Source organism: Petaurus breviceps, unplaced genomic scaffold, assembly GCF_028583685.1.
Source record: "Petaurus breviceps papuanus isolate PSGF00001 unplaced genomic scaffold, PetGlider_PUasm1.0 90784, whole genome shotgun sequence".
NCBI classification, from domain to species: Eukaryota; Metazoa; Chordata; class Mammalia; order Diprotodontia; family Petauridae; genus Petaurus; species Petaurus breviceps.
This window is the reverse complement of record NW_027187345.1, coordinates 4,388,327-4,408,545: the sequence shown is the minus strand read 5'-3', so window position 1 is coordinate 4,408,545 and position 20,219 is coordinate 4,388,327. Positions and strand designations below refer to the sequence as shown.

Genomic DNA, 20,219 nt, shown 5'->3' with positions numbered 1-20,219 from the left:
AATTTACCTACTTTCCCTTCAGGGATATTATTTGTATACATAGAAATATACATAGCATTGAAGATTTTCAAAGAGTTGTTCCATGCCTTATCTCATTTGATATAATGCCTCAGCCAGGCACTAGGATCTGAGTGTGGATCCTCAATATCATGTTTATGGGCAATTAGAAAAGTTGTCTTATGCATCATGACATCTGACAGGACAATTGTTTTCTTCCTGCGCGGATGAACCTACCAGAGGAAGATAATAACTCATTCTCCCAAAAGTTACTAGTGATTTTTTTGGTAGATTTTTTTTTATTAATTTATTTGTTTACTTTTAGTTTATTAAGATTCAGTTCCACAATCCCTTTAGATTCAAATTTTCTCCCCCTGCCGCTCCAGCCTCCTCCCTCCATGGCAGCATGCAATCAGATATAGAATCTGCAAATACCTTCACATCATACATTAGTCAGGTTGGAAAGAAGGATTATAACCACTAGAACAAACAATGGGAAAGAGGAAGCAAAACAAAACAAGAAAAAGAACGTGAGCAGGTAGTTTTCTTCAATCTGTGTAAAAAACTCTGTAGTTCTTTCTCTGGATGTGAACATGTCTTTCCATCACGAATCTTTTGGAGGTGTCTTATAAACTTGCATTGCTGAGAAGAGCCCAGTCTATCAAAGTTGGTCATCACACATATGTTGTGTCTGAAATTGTGTAAAAATTTCTCCTTGTTGTCCTTTTCTCACTCAACATCAATTTGTATAAGTCTCTACAGGTTATTATGAAATCTGTCTCCTCCTTATTTCTTATAGTATAGTATCCCATTACATTCATATACCTCAAATTATTTAGCCATTCCCCAATTGATGGGCATCCCCTTGATTTCCAATTCTTTGCCACACAAAAATAGATGCTATGAATATTTTTGCACATAGGGGACCTCTTTCCACTTCTATAATCTCTTAGGGATGTAACCCTAGAAGTGGTATTGCTGGGTCAAAGGATATGACTTATTTATAGCCCTTTGGGCATAGTTCCAGATTGCTCTCCAGAATGGTTGAATCAGTTCACAACTCCACCAACCATGCATTAGTGTTCAAATTTTTCCACATCCTCTCCAGCATTTATCATTTTCCTGTTTTGTCATCTTAGCCAGTCTGGCCAGTGAGATGTGGTAGCTCAGAGTTATTTTGATATTTCCCTAATCATTTCTCTAATAAATAGTGATTTAGAGCATTTTTTCATATGTGTATATATGCTGAGCAGAGGAAGGAGCCCTCCAGAGCTGGGGCACCAGGTCTCCCTGCACCTTCACCAATCTACAGACAAGGTGCTGCAGGAGGGACTGGGTAGGGAATGGGGGCCACTCCTCTGGGGAGGAAGGCACTCCTACACAGCAGCAGGGTCTCTCCTGTTTAACAGCTGCGAGCAGCATCTGGTTATGACATGGGGAGGCGTTAGTCGGTGTCCCGAGGGCTTTAGTCCCCCTCCAGTCCCGGCTCCCTGAGGGGCCCTGGGCCAGAGAGGTTCAGGGCACAGGAATGTTTTACAGGAAGCCGGGGCTGCACAGAGGGACTGCCCTGCAGCTGGGTCAAGGAGTAGGTCCAGGAGCTGGGGGACGGGGTGGGGAGTGAGGGTGGGCTCATTCCGAAGTGAAGATGCGGCTGGAAATGTCGTCCAGCAGCCAATCGACCCCCAAAAGCAGGTTTTCTCCTGTCACTGCACTGCAGCCCTGGATGCACCAGTGGTGACTGCGGATGGTGTTTAACTCCAGGATCTCTCGAATGTCTTTAGAGGAGAGAGCCCCAGGGAGATCCTGCTTGTTAGCAAAGATCAGGAGAGTGGCTCCGGCCAGGCTCTCCAGCTCCCACCGGCAGTCCTGCATGCGCTGCTGGTCAGCGCTGTCCACCACCCAGATGAGGCTGTCCATGCTCTCCAAGTAGTTCCGCCAGTAGGAGTGGAGGGACTGCTGGCCCCCCACATCGCAGATGTTCAGCTTGAACCTGCAGTCCTCCAGGGTCTTGATGTTGAAGCCCAGGGTGGGAGAGATGGTGTCAATGTCCTCCCCGTTGAACTTCTTGAGGATGGTGGTCTTCCCCACGTTGTCCATACCGAACATGAGGAGCCTCAGCTTCCACTCCTTCTGCTTCATCTTCTTCAGGATGGTCAGGAGCCCCATGGTCCCAGCCTCCCCTCCCCACCACTGAGCCTTTCTCAATATCTTTAATTTCTTCCTTTTAAAACTGCCTGTTCATATCCTTTGACCATTTATCAATTGGGGAATGACTTGTATTCTTATAGATTTGACTCAATTCTCTGTATATTTTAGAAATGAGGCCTTTATCAGAGACAGGTTGTAAAAATTCTTTCCCAATTTACTACGTCCCTCTTAATCTTGATTACATTGACTTTATTTGTACAGAAAATTTTCAATTTAATGTAATCACAATTATCCATTTTGCATTTTATAATACTCTCTAACTCTTCTCTGGTTATGAAATCTTCCCTTTTCACTAATGATTTCTTAATTGCTAAATCCAGTGGCCTTTTCTCTATCTTCATTGGTCTTGACTTCTGTGTAGCACTTCAAATTTTTGACTATCCCAGATATTCTGTCCTCCCTGGGTTTTTGTGACATTACTCTTTTTCTAATTTGCCTCATAGTTGTATGATCACCCCCTTGCTTGATTATTTCCCATATCCTGCCCTCTCCTTTTAGGTGAACTCCAGAACTCTATCCTCATCTTTCTTCCCTTACTTCCCAACATCTCTCACATAGCTGACTTGGATCCCATAAGTTTAATGACCATCTATTTGTTAATGTCTCCCATATCTACATACCTAGTCCTCCTCTCTCTTCTGATCATCAGACCCATATCTCCAACTGCCTACTACTGGTTACCTCTATCTAGGCATCACATAGGTATTACAAATTCAACTTATGCAAAATGGAACTCATTGTCTTCACCCAAACCCATCCTTGTTCTTAACTTCCCTGTTTTTATCAAGAACACTACCTTCCTCCTTGTCATCCAGATTTACAACCTGAGTTATCCTAGACTTCTACCCTCTTTCACCTCATCCCCCCACCCCCAACTATGTCTAATCAAATAAATGTCGTGTCTTGTGAACTATACTTGCACACTTTTTAAAATATCTCTTTTACTCTATTCATTTGGTCACCACCCTGGTACTTATCACTTCTCTCTAAAGTAACATTCTTTTGTTTTTGCTTTTTGGAGAGGGGGAGGTAGGGCAATAGGGGTTAAGTGACTTGCCCAAGGTCAAATGGCTAGTTTTTGTTTTAAGTGTCTGAGGGCAGATTTGAACTCAGGTCCTCCTAACTCCAGGGTGGGTGCTCTATTCACTGCACCACCTAGCCACCCCCTAAAGTAACATTCTAACTGGTTTCTTTACCTTGACTTTCTCCCCTGGCCAATCCATTCTAGAAATTGATATTCCTAAAGCTCAGATATGACCATGCCACTCACTTGCTAAAAAAAACTTCTGGTAGCTTTTCTATTATCTCTAGGTACAGAGGTGGAGAACCTGTGGCTTGAAGATCACAGGTGGCCCTCTAGACCCTCAAGGGCTGCCCTTTGACTGAATCCAAATTTCACACAACAAATACAATTAACACAGTCTGGTCTATATTCCTGGAATGCTTTTACTCCTCACTTCTGCCTCTTAGAATTTCATTTTTTCTTCAAGATTCAGCTCAAAATAAAAGATAAAAGAAAAGACTAGCTTGCATTTGGTGATGCTGGGAAGCTGGGGCTAGTGGATCACTTGAGTTCAGGAGTTCTGAAATTAACTCCAATTCAGTGTCTGCCACAAAGTCTGTTGCTGATTTGGTTAGCCCTTGAGAGCTTGTAATGCGAATGTAAATTTTAAAGATCTTCCCTGCCCCTAGGCTAAAGTGCACCTGAAGCCTGGGGTGGGAGGCTTGTTTTTCAGTAGATACTTCTTGATTGGCCAGTGAGTCAATAAGGTTGTTACATTCTCTGAGCCAGGAGAAGGCTATATAAGCCCTGATGTGTAGCTTTGTTTTGGGACTCACTTTGAGAAGTGTTCTGTGATTTGATCTGAATTCTGGGAAGCCATTGTTGAGAGTCCCCCGGCTTTGAAAAACCCAGGTGTGGAAACCCAGATGTTGACTGGGTATGGGTGTAATGGTTGGACAGTTTGGAAATCTGTCTACTTGATCTGTTTCTTTCTTGATAATTCTGCCTGTATATTTTGAAGTTCGGGGTGCTGACCATTTCCCCTGAACAAGGTAAAGGATATATGGTCTGACTGATTAAAGTAAGCTTGTTAACCCATTTTGAGTTGCTTTCCTTTAACAAAGCAGATCCAAGAACCTGTGGTAGCAGCAAACCCTGAGGACGTGCTTGGGGTGCTTGCTGCTACAGAGCTGAGGTTACCAGGCTGCCCAAGGAGAGATGAACCTGCCCCCCCCCCCAATAAATCAGAACAGTTTAATGCTTCCATGCTGGGGTGGAGCAAAGATGGTGGAGTAGAAGCACGACCCTCCCACGGCTCCGGCTTCCACCCTCCCCAATCCATGTAAAAAGGGGACTCTAAACAAATTTTGGAGCTGCAGAACCCACAAAATGAAACAGAGAAGCTAACCTCAGGAGGTTAGGTAGGCTGAGGACAGCCCGGCAGGCCGGCAGGAATCAGCCAGCGCAGCGCTCTGGGAGCCGAGCCCAGCACCACGCCGAGGCTTTAGCCCCAAGGTGGGCCTGACCAGCCGCCAGCCAGAGGGACTCCAGATCAGCAGCAGCTGTGGCCGTTTCCAGATTTATCAATACATAGATGCAAAGGACAAGGTGAGAGGCCAGTGCAGTCTGGACTTTGGGACCCAGTAAGTGGAGTGTGTGTCTTTTACCCCCGGGACGAGAAACCACTGAGAGGCCGGCACAGCACAGCCTGCCAGCGCCACATGGCGGCTTCAGCTCCTGGCCTGCAGAGTGTAGGGGGACCAAGCACCAGTCTGAGGGGTCATCGCTCTTGCTTTAACCTGCTTGTATCTGGATTGCAGTCTAGGGTGGAGGTCCTGGGGTGTGTGTCCAGCTTGCCAGAGCATGTGGAGACTTCAGAGAGGGCACCCATCTAATACCTCTGGCAGCTGAGAAAACCCCAGCGTTTGGGACGAAAATTCCCCTGTCTGTTGGCACAGTCCTACTGTGGCAAAAAGCCCAAAAGTCAAATCATTGAGTGGCAAAATGAGCAGGCAAAGGAAACAAAGCAGACAGAAGATTCCAACATTACATTCCTATTTTGGGGATAAGAAGGAGCAAGGCATGGAACAGGAGGAAAACAGTGAAGTCAGAACTCCTGCACCAAAAGCTTCAAAGGAAGATACAAGCTGGTTACAGGCCATAGAGGACCTTAAGAAGCAGATAAGAGAAGTGGAGGAAAAATTGGGAAGAGAAATGAGAACAATGCAAGAAAATTATGAAATGAGAGTCAACAGCCTGACTGAAGAAAATAATACCTTAAAAAACAGACTGACTCAAATGGCAAAGGAGGCTCAAAAAGGCAATGAGGAGAAGAATGCCTTAAAAAGTCGAATTTTCCAGATGGAAAAACAATCTCAAAAGCTCACTGAGGAGAATCATTGCTTCAGAATTAGATTGGAGCAAATGGAAGCTAATGACTTTATGAGAAATCAAGATGCTGTTAAACAGATCCAAACAAATGAAAGAATAGAAGGCAATCTGAAATATCTCATGGGAAAAACCACTGACCTGGAAAATAGATTCAGGAGAGAGAATTTAAAAATTATTGGACTTCCTGAGAGCCATGACCAAAGTAAGAGCCTGGAAAGCATCCTCCAGGAAGTTCTCAAAGAAAACTGCCCTGATGTTTTAGAACCAGAGGGCAAAATAGAGGTTGAAAGAATCCACCGATCACCTGCTGAAAAAGATCCCAAAAAGAAAACTCCTAGGAATATTATAGCCAGGTTCTGGAATTCCCAGATTAAGGAGAAAATATTACAAGCAGCCAGGAAGAAACAATTTGGATATTGTGGAAACACAATCAGGATAACCCAGGATCTGGCAGCTTCTACACTGAGGGATCGAAGGGCCTGGAATGTGTTATTCTGGAGGTCAAGGGAGCTGGGATTAAAACCAAGAGTCACCTACCCAGCAAAACTGAGTATCATGTTTCAGGGGAAAATATGGTCATTCAGTGGAATAGAGGACTTTCAAGCATTCTTGCTGAAAAAACCAGAGTTGAATAGAAAATTTGACATTCAGATACAAGAAGCAAGAGAAGCATGAGAAGATAAACAAGGAAAAGGAATCATAAGGAACTTATCAAAGTTGAACTATTTTTTTTTAAAGCAATCAGGGTTGAGTGGCTTGCTCGGGTTTGCTCGGCCAGTTGTTGTTTCTGGGTGTGGTGCTGGGTGTCTGGGCCTGGATGTGATCCAGGTCATCCCAGCACTGGGGCCGGTGCTCTTGCTTGCTGAGCCACCTGGCCAAAGTTGAACTATTAACATTCCTACATGGAAAAACAATAATTGTAACTTATGAAACTTTTCTCAGTAGTTGAAGGGATTAGAAATATATATGTATGTATATATATATATATATTTGTATGTGTATATATATATATATATATATATATATATGTCTTTATATGAGGGTATGCAGGCATATGAATACATATGTGAATATGTGTATATACATTTACAGGTATACATAGATAGAGGGCACAGGACCAATTTAACAGGAAGGGATGATACTTAAAAGGTGAAATTAAGAGGTAAGAGAGGAATATAATGAGAGGAGATGGGGAGAGACAGAGTGGGGCAAAGTATCTCATACAGAAGAGGCAAGGGAAAATGGTTACAATGGAGGGGAAGAATAGGAAGGCAAAAGGGAATGGGTCAACCTTATTCCTATTGAATCTGGCTTGAGGAGGGAAGGAAATACACACTAAATAGGGGATCTCACCCTCCAGGAGAATAGGGGGGGAAGGGGATGTGAGGGGGGATGATGGAAGAAGGGCAGGCTGGGGGAGAGGGAAGTTGGAAGCACCCACTTTTGAAAAGGGACAGGATCAAAGTAGAGAATAGAACAAGTGGGAGGTGGGATAGGAGGGAGGGAAATATAGTCAGTGTTTTACAATATATCTACTATGTCATTGTTTGCATTAGCCGCACATGTACAACCTGTACTGAACTGCTTGTCTCCGCAATGGGGGTGGGTGGCGGGGGGGAAGGGAATGAATCTGGAATTAAAGTTTTAAAATCAAATATTCAAATATAATGCTTCCATGCTGATTAGAATTTCAATTGAATTGTGAGTGTCCCCAGCCTTAATGAGATACAGAGACTGATCTCCACCACCCCCCCAAATAAGGCAGTTTAAGTACCATTTCTCCTACCATATTTCGTATTTATTTATTTATTTATTTGTTTGTTTGTTTGTTTATTTATTTATATGATTCCAGATTACCTCCAATAGAATTTCAACTACTTGAGGGCAAGGAATTTTTAAAATTTTTGTTTTCTTTTTTATCCTCAGGTTTACTATAGTGACTGATAAACAATAAGTATAAAATGGTGATAATAGTACCCAGTTCCCATGGTTATAGTAAGGATATAATAAAATAGCATATGGAAATTTGCAAACTTGTAATCACTATATAAATGCTAGATAATGTTATATTATTATTAATTCCTTATTTGGCAGGTAAGGGAGAGTGGAAAACTTTTGATGGCTCAGTGGTTTTAAACTGGAATGACTTGGGCAAATGGCAGTGCTATCCACAGAAGGGAAGAGGATGGAAGAAGGATCAGTTTGAGTGGAAAAGATGAGTTTCCTTTGCAACATTTTTTGAGGTGTTCTGCAGGGTCAGTGTTTCCTTTTGCTTAGCAACAAGGATGGTGTCTTACTATATTTGGTTTCACCTTTGGCAGCCTTGGAATGTGTATTTACATTTTAATTAGTTATTTTGCTTCTCAAAAGCTCTCTGAAGTAACCCCTGGCAGAAGCAAATCAATTAAGTCAGAAAAAAAAAGTAAAAAGAAATAAACTCCCATGGTACTTTGAACATTTTTAATTGCATGCATAAGTGTTAGTAGTTCTGTCATATATAACTTATTAACCTTTCAGGAACTTTATCTTAGTTGATATTTAGTCTGGAAAAATGATAACAGTAAAGCCTCTCATTGTCACTAAAGTGAATTTGGCAAGGAAAAAGAGCAGAAGGGAAACTGGGAAATCATGTACTTTCTTTCCATGTCTAAAAATATTTAAACCAGCATTTTACTTTTCTGACATAATCAAAATTACACTTGAAAAAGGAAAAAAAAATTAAGTACTCTGAAGGCCTATTTGAGCTATGACCTTAAAAATTACCAAATCTTCAGGAAAGAACTTCAACAAAGTTAAGAAAATATATTTGCAGTGGCTAACTTTTTGTGCATGTATTATACTTTCATCTTTAAATTCTTAAATACTCCTAACTGCATTTAAGTAAAAGGAAAAAAAAATGAAGATTTCACATTGGGGGTAGGAGTAAAAGAAAATTTACAATTTCTTAGTGAATTTTTGTCTTCTCCAATTATATTCATTTTTCTTAAAAAATGCAACTATATTCTTGTCATGTATTTCAATTTTTATGAATTTCATTTTAATTAGATGAGTAAGTAAAGCTCCCTTGAATTTAGCATTTCTCCCCTTGTAGCCTCCTATGATGAAAAACATTTTTAATTCTTTAAAAGTAATATAAAAGTTAATCCAGACAGAGAAATATCTTGGGAGCTCAATATAAAACTGGAAGATGAATTTAATTTTTAGCTTTATAGTGCTATTTTTTAATGGAGCAATTAAATATAGACTGGGCAAAGCAAGCTTCATTCAGTGTCAGAAGACCTAAGAAATCCCTACTCTGCCACTTAACGATGATATAACCTTGGGCAAGTCATTTCCCTTTCCTGGACTTTTGGCTTATCACTACTACAGGATAATTACTTTCCTCAGAAAAAATTCTGTACTAGTATATTATACTCACATATCTTGTTAATACAGAAGAGAGGAATGAGTGTGGGTTATCATTCTCAGGGAAGATGTTTTCTAGAGAATCCTCAATATGAGCTGGGACTTAAAAGATTTCATTATTTGGATAGTCAGAGAGGAGGAGGGAGATTGCTCCAAGCACTGGAAATATTGTGGGCAAAAAATACAAAGGTTTTGGAATTGGAGCTGACCATAGAAATAATCTTATCTAACCACTTCATTTTACAATGGATGATGCTAAGGCCTTTGCATTTTAAGTGATTTGTTCAAATCCCACAAGTGTCAAACTGCAAAGCTAGGATTTGAACCCAAATGGTTCAAGGTTTTAGAAACCTAAAAACCTTGGAGCTTGGACTTCTAATTTCACTACTCTTTAGCATGCCATGTGACCAATGAAAGGAAGAGAAAGACAAGCAACCTGACTGAGATAAACCCTCCCTGGAATCTTTAGATCACATGGAACCCAGTGATGAAGGCAATATTTACAAGTGCCTTGTTTGAGAGATTTTGACATGAAAAGAATGGAAAAAGATGGAATTAATGGAGAATGATTTCTATTTTCTTAGTTCAAAAATATGGGATTAATTCATTAGGTGTGAAGTTGGTGGTGAAGAGACATAAGCAAGGGTTGAGGAGAAAAATAGTTTCTGTGGTGAGTAAGATAGAAACTAAGTTAAGGAGGTATAAAGGATAGCTTTACATCGGTGTGGGTCCAGTTAAAATGAGTTAATACACAATAGTAGTAGGCCTAGTCATCTTTGTTGGGGAACTTTCTCCAGCTATGTTGAATAGAATATGGATAGGATCAAAGGAGAAAAATAATATGAGTAACACAGGGTTGGGGTTTGTCAAGTCAAGTCAAAAAACAATTATTAGTTAATACTATATACCAGGGAGTGTATAGGGGTTTAGAAAAGACCAATACCTGTGGTATTAGACTTGGCTAATGCCAACCCCTTTTTCAGGGCTGCTTTCCACCTTAATATCCATCTACCACCCAACTCACATTTGTGGTTCCAAGAAGCTGTAGCATGCACAATGACCACACCCAGGTAAACAGACTGGCTTACCCAGGTTGAGAGTAACTGAGGGTCTTCTAAACTGTTGGTGAGTTTGAGGGGGGAGGGTATCTATCCCAAGCATGTGAACACTTCCCCAGCAGAATAAACAGATGTGAACAGTTTGTTTCAATGGGCCAAGAAGGTTGTGGAAGCAGGCACTGTGGAACACTTAGAGCTTGTTTAGACATCAAAGATGTCAAGGTCATTCATTGTATCCTAAGTCATCACTAGTCATCTTGACTTTTGTCTTGCCAATGGTCTCTGGTGACTACAAGTGAGAGTGAAACTGACAACTTCATGAAACTGTAATTTGCGTAAATTCAAATTCTGAGCAAGTCAAAAGATATCACCCATACCATTTTACTATCTTTACTTACCTTTAGGTCCTGTGGGGATCAGCAAATGACAGAACAGCAGGCATGGATACACTGGGAGCTATAGTCACAACACTACACAGATGACCCAGAATTCAGGGTTGTCTTCTCACTGGAGTGAAGTACCAGTGGGATTTGGCACTTCCCTGAGTATGTGAGCAGCCTTTTTTTAAGGATGACACTGTTTACCTCCTGGCATGAGATAGGAGCTAGAAAAGGTGCCCTAAAAATTGTCTGCTTCACCAACCTAAACTTTGTCTGTTTACCATGGCAGGAAGAGATCTCATGGTTGAATCTATGGTTGAAACATAAAAAATGCACAACAAATTTTTACAAAGATGATTCCACTCACCATTGATACATGGAATGTGTGTGCACTTATGGACAATATGAAATCCAGTAGACCTGAAAGATCTACAACTCTTAAGAGAGAACTCAGCAGGCGTTGAAGTCGAATAGCAGCCCTGCATGAAACAAGGCTGGCAAATGGGAGCCCACTTACTAGTCAGAACTGTATACACATTTTTCTGCAGTGACTTCAGTGGTGGGGAATAATATGAAGCTGGAGGAGGTTCCACAATAAAAATCTAATCTAGTTAACAAGATTGTATGATTTCTCAAAGGAGTGAACCACAGGCTCATGAGTATGTGATTGCCATTGACAGGAAAGCACCATGCCACCACTCTCAGTGTGCTTGCTCCTACCATGACAAACCCTGATGAGGTCAAAGAAAATTGTTACAAAGACCCAGAGACCTTCATCGTCAACGTGTCAAAAGAGGACAAACTTGTAATTCTTTGTGACTTTCATGCCAAAGGAGACAGATGATCACGTATTGCAGGGAGTCCTTGGGAGGAGTAGAGTTGGAAACAACAACACTTACTTCCTACTTGAGACTTGTACATCTCATGACTTTCTCAAGAACAGCACTATTTCCTGTTTATCTAAAATCAGTAAAATTTCACCGATACATTTTAGCAGCAAACACTGGCATTTAATAGATTATATCATTGTAAGGAGAAGAGACAAAGGGCATGTGAAAGAAACAAAGTGCTGGAGGGATCAAAGACTTATCCTCTCCAAGCTGAATATTTGAATTCAACAAAAGCAATGGCCCCAAGGCAAGATGATTATCAGAAGACTTAACATCCACAGATTATAGTGCTTCTTTTTGGGTGAACATTTTGTTGCTAACTTGTAGGGAAAGCTGAACCAACACTCAGTTGGCAACAGTGGACCAGAAAAGGAATTAGCAGCTTTCAGAGATTTGATGTAGAGGACTACATTTATTCACCTGGGTCAGACTGCTCACAAACATCAAGATTGGTTTGACAAAAATGGTCGGGACATTCAGAAGCTGTTAAATTTTAAAAAATATAATGAGAACTCCATAGGGTTTACAAGCAGGGTGGTTCATCAGTCTCTAAGAAGGCCACATTTAATTCCATCAAAGGTAAAGTGCAAGCAAAGCTTGGAGATATGCAGAATTGTTGTCTCAGTAAGAAGACAGATGAAATTCAGTTATATGCTGATAGTAACAATCCAAAGTGCTTTTATGATGCCCTAAAGGCTATTAATGGGCCAAAAACCTATGGTGAATCTTAACTACTAAGTACTGATGGAGCCACACTGATTAGTGATAAACCTATGATCCTGGAGAGATGGGCTGAACACTTCCATACTGTTCTGAGCAGACCATCATCAGCAAATGCTGAAGCCATTGATCCTATAATTCGGGTTGAAGTCTACCCCTCTCTAGCTAAACTTCTAACTGAAGAAGAGTTTTTGGATGTCAGTACACTGCTCTACTGTGGCAAAGCACCTGGTAATGATTCTATTGTAGCTGAGATTTACAAGGCAGGAGGTCCACTGTTCATACAAAAGTTGACTGAAATCTTCAAGGTTATATAGCAAGAGAAGGTTATCCCTTGGGAGTTCATGGATGCCTCCCATGTTTATCTCTATAAAGGAAAAGAAAATAGATTTTCCTGTGATGATGGGGGTGGAGCTCTCTCTTAGTCATTGTTGGCAAGATTCTTGCTAGAGAACAAAAGTGTGTATATACATTCATCAATCTGACCAAGGCCTTTGATATTGTCAGTTATGAGGACTTAGGGAATATCATGGCAAAATTTGGTCACCTGGAGAAGGTCATCAATACTGTAGGCCAGTTCTATAATAGTATGCTTGCACAGGCTCTGGATAATGGATAGTGCTATTGGGCTTTCCCAGTTACCATTGGAGTAAAGCAGGGCTATGTGTTTGCTCCTTTGTTTTTTAGCATGATGTCTTCAGTGAGGAAGAAAATGTCATCAAGGTCAACTACTGCACTGACAATAAATTATTTAACTCTAAAAAACTACAAGCCAAGACTAAAGTGGAGGGAGAATTGTTGTGTAACTTTTTGTTACCAGGTGATTGTGCACTCATTGCAATCTTTCAAGCTGAGATGCAACAGAGTTTGACTTGATTTTCTGCTACTTGTGCTCTTTTTGGCCTGACGACATCAAGAAAATGGAGGTTCTCCATCAGCCAGCACTGCACCATCCAAATGTGGAACCATTATTTATAGAAAATGAAGAAATTTTGAATGCTGTGAATAACTTCATTTACCCTAACAGTATACTTTCCAGGGATGTACACATAGATGATGAAGTTGACATATGCATTTTCAGAACTATCACAGTATTTGGGAGGCTTCAAAGAAAAGTATAGTAGACACAGTTAATAGAGTGCCAGCCCTGGAGTCAGGAGGACATGAGTTCAAATCTGGCCTCAGACACTTAGCACTTTCTAGCTGTGTGACTTTGGTCAAGTCACTTAACTCCAGTTGGCCTGCCTTTCCCCCTACAAAAAAAAAGACAACAACAACAACTAAAGAAAAGTATGGTAGAGAAAAGGTATAAGGCTGCCTACCAAACTGAAGATCTACATAACCGTTGTACTAATCTCATTGTTGTATGCCTGTGAAACCTGGACAGCATGTGTAGTGGCAAGCACCCCAAGCACGTCCTCAGGGTTTGCTGCTACCACAGGTTCTTGGATCTGCTTTGATAAAGGAAAGCAACTCAAAATGGGTTAACAAGCTTACTTTAATCAGTCAGACATATATCGTTTACCTTGTTCAGGCGAAAAAGGTCAGCACCCCGAACTTCAAAGCATACAGGCAGAATTATCAAGACAGAAACAGATCAAGTAGACAGATTTCCAAACTGTCCAACCATTACATCCATACCCAGTCAACATCTGGGTTTTTCAAAGCTGGGGGGGCTCTGGACAACGGCTTTTCAGAATACAGATCAAATCACAGAACACTTCTCAAAGGGAGCCCCCAAAACAAAGCTACACATCAGGGCTTATATAGCCTTCTCCTGGCTCAGAGAATGTAACAACCTTATTGACCCACTGGCCAATCAAGAAGTATCTACTGAAAAACAAGCCTCCCACCCCAGGCTTCAGGTGCACTTTAACCTAGGGGCAGGGAAGATCTTCCAAATTTGCATTCCCATTACAGCATACCAGTGCCATGCCAGAAAACTGAATTGTTCCCACTAATTTCATTTTAGGAATGTTCTGAAGATTGCCTGGCAAGATAAGGTACTAAACACTGAGGTCCTTTCTTGAGCTAAACAGCCAAGTATTCAATCTCTACTACAGAGAGTGCAATTCTGATGGGCTGGCCACGTTATTTGAATGCTAAGTGTATATTTACCTAAAAGACAATTTTATGAAGAATTCACACAAGACAAGTACTCACATAAAGATCAGAGCAAGTGATACAAGGGCAATTTCAAGGTCTGTCTGAAAAACTTTGGAATCAATTGTGAGACATGGAAAAAATTTGCACTAAACCATCCAGCATGATGTGCCCTACATTGAAGAAGTCACTGTGATCTATGAGCAAGGGAGAATTGTAGTAGCTCAAAAGACACATGAGATGCACAAATTTAGAAACATCTCTACTCCAAATGTTCTTCCAGACTATTTGTACTTGACCCATGGTAGAGCCTTCTAAACTCATTTTGGTCTGATCAGCCATAGTTGAACACAACTGTACCTTGACCCCAATGTTGTGATATCATTTTGGTCCTCTGAGCACAAAGGAAACAGCCAATCTACTATGTGCCAGGTACTGTGCTATGCCATAGGAAACAAAGAAAGGCAGAAGAGATTCTCTGTTCTTAAGGAACTCTCGTTCTAATGACAACAAATACAAATAAAGTATATTCAGAGTAAATTATAGGTAATCTTAATGGGAAGGGAGTAGCATTAATGTGTTGAACTGAAAGTGACAACAAGTGAGACCTTAATAATTTTAGAAGTGGAGTTTATTTAGCCAGTGACTACAGGGGCAATGTACCCAAATCAAGCAGCCCTGAAGAGTATGTGCCCAGGGTTTGTAAAGACAAAAAATACAAAAATACACTTATTACTCTAGTGGGAAAATACAGAAGCAAAGATAGTGATCAGTTCGTTGCCCAGCAATCCATTTGTTGCCCCATTGGAAAGTTCCCAAGTCTATTCCAGGAACTAAACACAAAAGTGGGGGAGCTATGGGTTCCAGGTGGCAGGTTCGGGCAGGTCTCCTAGGCAAACTTATCCACCAGGGATGGTGGATATTCACAAAATGACGGTTATAACAATCCCCACTTCTTTTTGCCATGAGTCAAACCCTTGACTCACAATTGGTGCCTAATAGTGGGGTGATGGAGACATTGTCATAGTGGGCAAAATGAGTTTCAAGAGGTGGGAAAACAAACAAGGGCCTACACTGAGGGCCAAGCTAATAAGCAATAATGGTCCAGCTAAGGCAGAGATCATCGTGGTTAACCATGGGGATGTCCGAAACAGGCTCTTGTACCAATTTTCAACATTCTTCCTCTCCCTTTGTCTGGTCTCAAGGTCCTTTTATTTTTTTTTTAACCAAGTACCCATTCTTTATTTTTATTTTTTTAGATTTTTTTTATGTTGTTTTCTTTCTTTTTCTTTTTTGTTTATTTATTTTATTTTATTTTACAACATTCTGTTCCACAGTTCCTTGAGTTTCATTTTCCCCCTCCCCCTCCTCCTCCCATTCCCATCATAGCAACATGTACTTGAATATAGGATCTACAAATATCTTCACATTAATCATTAGTCAGGTTGCACAGAAGGATTATAACTGATGGAATGATATGTGGGAAAGAGGAAACACAACAAAACAAGAAAAAAAAGAAAGCAAGTAGTTTGTTTCACTGTGTATTCAGACTCTGTATCTCTTTCTCTGGATGTGGGTATTTCTTTCAATTATGAGTCTTTTGGAGTTGTCTTATAACCTTACATTGCTGAGAAGGACCCAGTCTATTGACGTTGGTCGTCACACATACGTTGTGTCTGTGATTGTGTAGAGATTTCTCCTGGTTCTGTTCTTCTCACTCAGCATCAGTTTATATAAGTCTCTCCATGTTATCATGAAGTCTGTCTGCTCCTCATTTTATTATAGCACAGTAGTATTCCATTACATTCATATACCACAACTTGTTCAGCCATTCCCCAAATGATGTGCATCCCCCTGATTTCCAATTCTTTGCTACCACAAAAAGAGCCACTATAAATATTTTTTACATACAGGTCCTCCTCACACTTCTCTGATCTCTTTGGGATGTAACACTAGAAGTAGTATTTCTGGGTCAAATGGTATGCACTTATTTATAGTCCTTTGGGCATAGTTGCAGATTGCTCTCCAGAATGGCTGGATCAGTTCACAACTCCACAATCAAAGTATTAGTGTTACAGTTTTTCCACATCCTCTCCAGGATTTATCATTTTCCTGTTTTGTAATCTTAGCCAATCTGGTCAGTGAGATGTAGTACCTAAGAGTTGTTTTGATTTTGCATTTCTCTAATCAATAGTGATTTAGAACATGTTTTCATATGCTTATAGATATCTTTAATTTCATCTTCTGAGAACTGCCTGTTCATATCTTTTGACCATTTATCAGTTGAGGCGTGGCTTGTATTCTTATAGATTTGACTCAATTCTTTGTACATTTTAGAAATGAGGCCTTTATCAGAGACATTGGTTGTAAACATTCTTTCCCAATTTTCCACTTTCCTCTTAATCTTTGTGACATTGTCTTTATTTGTACAGAAGCTTTTCAATTTAATGTAATAAAAAATGTCCTTTGTGCATTTTATAATGCTTTCCAACTCCTGTTTTCATCATAAAGTCTTTCTCTCTCCATAGATCTGAAAGGTAAACTATCCCTTGCTCTCCCATATTGTTCACAGTATCAGCCTTTATGCCTAAATCATGCACCCATTTCAACTTTATTTTGGTGCATAGTATTAGATATTGGTCTGTACCCAAATTATGCCATACTATGTTTAAGTTTTCCCAGCAGTTTTTATTGGATAGTATGTTCTTATCCCCAAAACTGGGGTCTTTTGGTTTATCAAATGGTAGATTACTATAGTCATTGGCTGCTGGGTCTTCTGTACCCAGTCTATTAGATTGGTCCACTACTCTATTCCTCAGCCAGTACCAAGTAGTTTTGATGACTGCTGCTTTGTAATACATATTAAAATCTGGTATGGCAAGGCCACCTTCCCTAGCATTTCTTTTCATTAATTGCCTTGATATTCTAGACATTTTCTTCTTCCAAATTAACTTTACTACTATTTTTTCTAGCTCTACAAATTTTTGGTAGATTGATTGGTATGACACTAAATGTGTAATTTAATTTAAGTAAAATTGTTATTTTTATTATATTAGCTCGACCCAGCCATGAGCAATTGATATTTTTCCAATTAGTTAGATCTGACTTTATTTGTGTGAAAAGTGTTTTGTAATTGTGTTCATATAAGTCCTGGGTTTGTTCTGACAGGTAGATTAGATCTGACTTTATTTGTGTGAAAAGTGTTTTGTAATTGTGTTCATATAAGTCCTGGGTTTGTTTTGACTGGTAGATTCCCAAATATTTTATGATGTCTACATCAACTTTAAATGGGATTTCTCTTTCTATCTTTTGTTGTTGGATTTTGTTATAAGTGTATAGGAATGCCAAGGACTTATGTGAATTTATTTTATATCCTGAAACTGGCAAATTTGTTTATTATCTCAAATAGTTTTTTACTTGATTCTCTAGGATTTTCTAAGTATATCATCATATCCTCTGCAAAGAGTGATAGCTTTGTCTCTTCTTTGCCTAATTTGATTCCTTCAATTTCTTTTTCTTCTCTTATTGCTACTGCTAACATTTCTAGTACCAAAGTGAATAAGAGGGGTGATAGTGGACATCCATCCTTGTTTCACCCCTGATCTTATTGGAAATGCTTCTAGTTTATCCCCATTATATACCATTTACTGATGGTTTTAGGTAGATGCTACTTATTATTTTAAGGAAGACTTCATTGATTCCTATTCTTTCTAGTGTTTTAATAGGAATGAGTGTTGTATTTTGTCAAAAGCCTTTTCTGCATTTTTAGATAATCATGTGGTTTCTGCTAGTTTTGTTGTTGATGTAGTCAATTATACTGATAGTTTTCCTGATATTGAACCACCCTTGCTTCCCTGGAATTAATTCTCCTTGATCAGAGTGTATTATTCTCCTGATGAGTTGCTGTAGTCTTTTTGCTAATATTTTATTTAGAATTTTTTCATCTATATTCCTAAGGGAAATTGGTCTTTAATTTTCTTTCTCTGTTTTATCTCTTCCCAATTTCGGTATCAGTACCATATTTGGGTCATAAAAATAATTTGGTAGGACTCCTCCAATTTTCTCAAATAGTATGTAAATTATCAGAGTCAATTGTTCTTTAATCGTTTAATAGAATTTACTAGTAAAGCCATGTGGCCCTGGAAATTTTTTCTTAGGGAGTTCCTTGATGGCTTGTTCAATTTCTTTTTCTGAGATGGAGTTATTTAAGTAGTTTACTTCCTCTTCATTTAGTCTAGGCAGCTTATATTTTTGTAAATATTCATCCATTTCACTGATTGTCAAATTTATATGCATACAATGGGCATAATAATCCTGATTATTCTTTTAATTTCCTCTTCATTGGAGGTAGGCTCACCCTTTTTTTGAAACTAGTAATTTGGTTTTCTCTTTCTTTTTTTCATATTGACTAAAGGTCTATCAATTTTATTGTTTTTTTTTCATAATACCAGCTCTTAGTTTTATTTATTAATTCAATAGTTTTCTTAAATTCAATTTTATTAATCTCTCCATTGGCTTTCATTATTTGTAATTTAGTATTTTATTTGGGATTTTCTTTTTTTTATTAAAATACTGAATTTATTTCACATGTATACTTTGTCTCCCCACCATTTCCATTTGTCTGACCACCACTACTACTATGCCCTATCATAACATTCCATACATACTTAAATGAAGCAAAGGGTGGAATTTCATCTTTGAAAACTAAACAGGCATTTTGGACAACATATTCTTGGCAAAGTAATCTGGATGACATTTATCAGACATGGTAGGGAAAGTTCTCACTCTGCATTATAAAAAGGACAGCCAGATATTAACTGTTACAGAAATAGGATGGAAAATTTTGACAAACTGTTTAAACTTATTTTCTTAAAGAGGTTTCCTCCACAGCCAGAGATCTTGAATAGCCTCCTGATCAGACATCCGGCAATTCTTTACATAGTTGATGAATTTGCCTTCTACTTTTGGGAGGGAACCACCCTTTTCAATGCTTGCCTACATTTTTGCTTTAACATCCTCTAGAGAAGTGGGTCCTTTGGGAGTCTTGCCTGCTTTTTGAAAGATTCTTGACCTTTTGATTTTGGTGTGGACGGCATCGAATCTTTTCCATTCCGGTTTGATTTTTGTGCATTTTTTGCTGCAGCATCACGAAGAGATTTCTTCACTGGAGGGGTCTTTTCTTCACTTTCCTCATCTTCAAAGTCATCATCATCATCATCATCATCTTCATCATCATCATCATCTTCTTCAGACAGTTTGACCTTTTTCTGTGGAACCTTGCTACCAACTCCAGGAGCAGATCGTTTGTCAGACATATTTAATAGTTTCATATCATCTTCCTCTTCATCATCTGATTATGCATCTTCCTCCAGTGCTACTAGGTGCTGGCCACTCACATGTACAGGCCCTGGACCACATTTCAACCGCAAAACTACTGGTGGTGTAATCTCAAAGCCGCCTGGTGAAATTGTAAGCTGGACAGACATTTTCAAAGATGCCAGCATTACTTTAATCGGATTGCCTTCACAGTTCAGTGCCTCTGCTTCAACAACATGCAATTTGTCCTTTGCACCAGCCCCTAAACTCACAGTCCTCAATGACAATTGGTGTTTATTTTCATCACTATCTACCTTAAAATGATAATCTTTGTCAGCCTTTAGTTCACAACCAAAGAGGAAATTCTGGGGCCAGAGGGGGCTCATATCCATTTCCATTGAGTCCTCCATTTGAGCAGTGATACTGAGGAGAGCAGAGCAGTGTGAAGAGAAGAGCAATGAGGCCAACGGACAGAATGGCTCTGGCTCCCGAGGGACTCTGCTCAGGACAGAATCACACCAAGGAAAAAAAAAAACTGGGATTTTCAGTTTGTTGCTTTTCTAGCTTTTTCAGTTGCCTGCCCAATTTATTGACCTCCATTTTCCCTATTTTATTTATGTATACATTCAGGGATATTAAACTTCCTTTAAAAACTGCTTTTACTGTATCCCACAAGTTTTTGTATGCTGTCTCATTATTGTCATTCTCTTGAATGAAGTTACTGATTGGTTCTATAATTTCTTGTTTG

The 20,219-nt window shown here is 39.5% G+C and overlaps 2 pseudogenes; both read right to left on the bottom strand.

Annotated features, from left to right (window-relative positions):
- Nucleotides 1-1,603: 1,603 nt before the first annotated feature.
- Nucleotides 1,604-2,197, bottom strand: LOC138147341 (ADP-ribosylation factor-like protein 2 pseudogene; annotated as a pseudogene).
- Nucleotides 2,198-18,705: 16,508 nt separating this feature from the next.
- Nucleotides 18,706-19,922, bottom strand: LOC138147339 (nucleophosmin pseudogene; annotated as a pseudogene).
- Nucleotides 19,923-20,219: the final 297 nt, after the last annotated feature.